This window comes from Lotus japonicus, chromosome 3 (genome assembly GCF_012489685.1).
Source record: "Lotus japonicus ecotype B-129 chromosome 3, LjGifu_v1.2".
In the NCBI taxonomy this organism is placed as follows: Eukaryota; Viridiplantae; Streptophyta; class Magnoliopsida; order Fabales; family Fabaceae; genus Lotus; species Lotus japonicus.
The window spans coordinates 34,283,272-34,288,800 of record NC_080043.1 but is presented as its reverse complement, the minus strand read 5'-3'; the positions used below and the strand labels follow the sequence as shown (position 1 = coordinate 34,288,800).

General features: G+C 28.4%; 1 long non-coding RNA gene across 1 annotated transcript; it reads right to left on the bottom strand.

Moving 5' to 3' along the window:
- Positions 1 to 4,146: 4,146 nt before the first annotated feature.
- Positions 4,147 to 5,529, bottom strand: LOC130748501 (uncharacterized). Its single transcript, XR_009022713.1, has 3 exons — positions 5,124 to 5,529; positions 4,848 to 4,891; positions 4,147 to 4,611 (listed from the first exon to the last, which is right to left on the bottom strand). It is a non-coding gene; the product is annotated as an uncharacterized LOC130748501 (long non-coding RNA).

Below are 5,529 nucleotides of genomic sequence, written 5' to 3'. Positions count from 1 at the left end.
GCTTCTGTTCTCTATCAGAAGATGTCTAGTTCAGAAGATAACTTTATCAGAAGTTGTGTACCCATTGGTGCTCCGTCTGAGACAAGACAACAAACGTGTGTTAGTTAATTCTGATGCCTCATTCCTTGTGCCTCTCGGGAATTTCTGTTGTAATGATTACATCTACTTTATTCTCCACCGCATGCTATATATATATATATATATATACTAGTATGTATACCCGTGCCGATGCACGGGGGACATATTTCCAAGTATATAATAACTAGTATGTATACCCGTGCCGATGCACGGGGGACATATTTCCAAGTATATAATAATTTGCTTTTAATATATAGAATTATTTATTTTGTATGAATGAACAAAAAATCTAAATATAATTTATTGTGTTTCTAATTTTTTATGATATAATAATACAATAATTTGTATGATATTTATTTTTATCCTTTTATTTTCGTTTTTCATATCTCCATATAAATAGATAGAAAATATGGATTACATATTAAATTTACCTGTGCCGTTGCACGGGGACATATTTCCCGAATATTAAAAACTGTTTTTAATATATGGATTAATTTTTTTATATAAATGAAAAATAAATATAAAATAAATTTTATATTTGATGAATGTGTTTATGATGTAAGAATATAATAAATTACATGATTTTTTTTATTTCGTTTTTCCTATCTCTAAATAATTATACCCAAATTATAACATATGGAAAATGTGATAGAAAAAATGGATCACATTAAATTACATTTTTTTACACTATATAATTTTGATTTCATAATCCCTAAATAAGTAGTATACAAACATTTAAAAAAATTATAAAGAATGCAACAGATATCTCATTCGAATCATTTGAAACATAGGCTTGGAAATGAGGATATGCGGAAAAAGTTGGAGAAGCTTTCATGTCATTTGGGAATTGCTCTCTCTCTCTCTCTCTCTCTCCTCCCCTCTCCGCCTCCCTCTCCCATTCCCTCCCCCCCCCCTCTCTCTCTCTCTCTCTCTCTCTCTCTCTCTCTCTCTCTCTCTCTCTCTCTCTCTCTCTCTCTCTCTCTCTCTCTCTCTCTCTCTCTCTTAATCCATAAAATTATAATAAAATTTGCTTTTGTTATTTTTAATTAGAAATATTTTAATGTAAACGTTCCTCCCCGTCGTATCCTATTTTCAAAATCAAATTGTAGTACTTATGTATATCTACTCCTAAAAATATTTAAAAAGTCTAGAAAAAGTACAAAAATTATATTAAAATATTTTCTGTTAGTTTCAACTTGAAGGTATTTTCATGTAAAATGTTCCTCATCGTACCAACTTTTTACTATGTAACCTAAACACCAATAAATGTAGAATATATATTTTCAATCCCCGTGTGACTATATATTTATATATATTTACTTCTTAAAATTTAATTTTGATTATTTTTAACTTGGAAATATTTTAATTTAAATGTCCTTCCCTGTGAGATCCTCATTTTCACAATCAAATTAAAAGTATGGAAAAAGTACTAAAATTTTATGATAACATTTTCTATTAGTTTCAATTTAAAGTATTTTCATGCAAAATGTTCTTCATGTAGGAGCTTTTTAACATGTAATTAATAAATATAGACTAAATATGTTTATTCTACACTAATTCCCAGTGAGAGCCCTATATTCACAATCAAATTATAATGCTTTTGTATACCTGCTCTTAAATTATTTTAAAAGGAATGAAAAATTAATAAAATTATATTAAAACATTCTCTATTAGTTTAAACTTGAAAGCATTTTCATGCAAATTGTTCCTTATGTAGGAGTTTTTTACTATATAATTAATAAATATATACTAAATATGTTTATTCTTCTCTAATTCCCCATGGGAGCCCTATATTCACAATCAAATTATAATTCTTTTCTAAATCTACTGTTATTTTTTGTTATTTTAACTCAGAAATATGTTAGTGTTAATGTTCTTTCCCGTGGGATCGCTAATTTGACAATCAAATTGCAATATTTAAAAAGTTACATTAATTTTTATATATGATTCGAATAGAACTATTTTCAAAGTAATATGGAAGTACCGAGCAACAACATAAATTAATCTTCTCAATAGGAGTTAATTTATTCATAAATAAATATACATGTAAATTTATTCCAATCCCAAGAATCTAAGTTTTAAAGTTATGAAGAAAAAAAATATTTTAGTACCCCGTAGAAGCTCTAGTTTTACCTTCTAATTTATGTTACTTTTAATATATTTCCTTCTAAAACTATTTTAAATTTTTTGAAAATAGTAATGAGTAATTATAAAAATTCATTACGATATATATAAGTTTTATCCTAAAAACACTTTCGATACTTTTCTCTAATTTCTATTTCCAGTTTTAGGTTTTATCGTTACATTTGAATTTTAATTATAAAATTATATATGATTCGAATAGAACAATATTCAAAGTAATGTGGAAGTACCAAGCAACAATATAAAGCATTGTTTGTGAAACTTGGAAGTACCAACCACCTCTAGCATGAGAAAAAAAGTAAGAGCATTAACCTTGTCCCGAAAAGCCATATAATTTTAATTAACTTTTCAATACAAACTAAGAAAATAAAATCTTAATAATCAAATCTTATGTCTAATATTCATTGAATTTAATGGATATGCACTGACAGTGTAAAATAGTTTTACACAGTCATCCAATCAAAGCATGCCACATAGGAGATATAGTTACATTTGACTTTAATTTTAATTAAAAGAATAAGATATTTTCTGATTTAGCGAAATTCAATTGGATGTCTGTGTAAAATTATTTTACATTGTCAATGCATATCCATTAAACTCATATTCATTTAGTGTCTTGAAATCCTCAAGCTTCAATGTGCTTATCGCAAGACTTTCCATGCATACTCTGTAAAAAAAATGTAGTGACCATCGCTCAAAATATAAAAAATTTTAAAACTACTGGGGTTCAAATATGTTCTCATTAGAAGCTAATTCCAATAATTAATTATGCATAGCAAATTAGCAATATATACTTCCACTAAGCATGAATTTCCATAAGGTAATTAATGTTATGTCAATTGAATTTCTTATGGGCGGTGGGTGGAAGTTGCAACAAATAAAAGTATTGTAGTGTGTTCTTAAAAGATTTGGCTTCTCAAGAATTCTACGTGTGCTATACCAAGTATAAATGATCTGCTAACAACTTCCATTGATTTAAGTTTAAAACAAAAGATAAAAATCAAAAATTTATATCTTGAAGAATTATTTCAAAAAATTTATATCTTGAAGAATTAAAAGGTTAGGCACAAAGGTGGGCAGCGGCCAATGAAGCATTTGGCAATTCCAAAGGATTGAAATTCAATTTCCCCATATTAGTGGGTGCAGTTGTCTATTTAATGCTATGTTGATAATTAATAAGTTTAAAATACATTTCAAAAAGAATTTAAATCAGCGGTCAAAAAAAAATTTGTGGTTAGCACAAAACATGGTGGGTAGTTAATGCAACGTGGGATTAGAGAATTTGAGGCTTAAATGTGTATTTGAAAAAAGAGATAATTTATTCAGAAATAAAATGATTGGTCAACAAATTGGAAATGGGGATAAATTTGAATTAGTCATTAATAATTATTGTTAGTCATATTAAAGGTTAAAAATAATTTGAAAATAAATTAAACTACATGTGCTATTACATGGCTACCGTACCCTTCAATTATAATACAATTTGCAAGGATGTCACTCCCAAGTTTCCATAAGTGGTAATAAAATTCTTTTTGATTTTTTTTTATCTTGCAAAAAAAAAAACTGAAACCTCAATTGAATGTCAAGTGTCAAAAGTTTCCATCTTTTAGAGCTTCTTTTATATTGTATTTAGATTTAGATTTACCTCTAAAGTATACTATATAACAATAAAGTTATGAAAGAATTTATTAACTTTCAAAAGAATGTTTTTGATTTTTTTATAAATTCATCTCTTCAAATTAATATTCTAAATATCAACATCTCATTTTTAAATAATAATAATAATATTACACAAATATAAAAAAATGTGATTCATATTTTAAAATAAGAGTTTAAGAATTGATACTGATTAGAGTAGAAATGAACTTTGGGGGTCGTGTTTTAAATTTACATAGAAAGAAAGAACACAAGTGTTTTTAATGTAAATGCAATACCCATGAAACTTTAAGATCAAACAAAATCAACCACATAAAAAGAAAAAATACATGCTTTCAATTTCAACCATTTGACAACCACAAGCCTAAAGAATGATTTTCTAAAGATCCCTGAGTATAATAATGACGAAATAAAGAACACCGGGACCAAATTGGGATAGCAGCCCATATATTATCCTTCAATCAAGGAGAGGTAAAAACATAACACGCATAATCTCCATCTCCAAAACAAAAAAAACATCTTCTAAAATCACCAATATTGAAAGTTGACTAAAGAAAATGATGCTTGATCCGGTGCGCAGTATCCCAAAACCTGGAGGTCTTGCGGGACGTCTTAGAGATTGAAGGTCTTCGGATGGTCTTGGGTTGCAGTCATAGTGAGGACGCCATTTGATACTTATTCCTTTGCCAACATCTCTTGTAACACATCAACATATTATTTTGACACCACAACTACCTGCATATACATAGTGATTATTAAACCTTATCTCTGATAGCAAGAGATGTTTGCATTATTGATCCTCCAGAATGAAAAAGAAGATAAAATACTAAATTCCAATTCAAAAAGTTGATTTTTAATATTACCTGGTTCAGTTATACACCTAACAACACAAAATATCCCTCAGTTTCCATATAGTAAATGAATTTAGAATATAAATGTTTTGAACTACAAACTGAAGTACATTGTCTAACCTCAATTTCCATCTCTCAATCATCCATGGTGAGTTATTTAACATCTGAAAAATAAAATTTTAACAAAAAAAATAGAAGTATCAATTGAAGAATGAATAAAAACATTGAAAATCACCCAATCATAGAGTGAAGGACACATAATTTTCTTTCTTGGTAAACAATCTTCCTCATATAAAAATAAGAGCCATACAATTTAAAAAAAAACAAATATGATTAGTAAACAAAAAGAAAATAAATTCACCAACATAGTGAAGGGTCATCTTTATCATCAGAAACCTGAATTTGTTTGGGAGAATAGCGCAGCTGAATCAGCAGCCTTGGGCATAGTAGGATTGGAGGTTTCCTTTGACGCTTCTGAACCCACCATGAAAGTCCTTTCTCTAGTCATCCTTGAGTTGAAGAAAAATGGAAGGGGAAGACACAACGAAATGAACAGGTGTATGGTAAAGATGATGAAAGTTGCTAGTATGAGTCCATAATTTATAGAAACAAATTGAGGAGCTGTGAAATTAAAGGCTCCCAACTGTATTGATGGAAAACGAAGTGGAATTGATGAAGATTAAAAACCTTCAATATTCAATTAAACATGTTGCTTTGTATGCTTTTCTCTCTCCTTTAATTGGATGTAGTGGACGGTTTAAGCTAAATCATGAGCCTCAATTTTGCTTTCCAAAAATTAGAT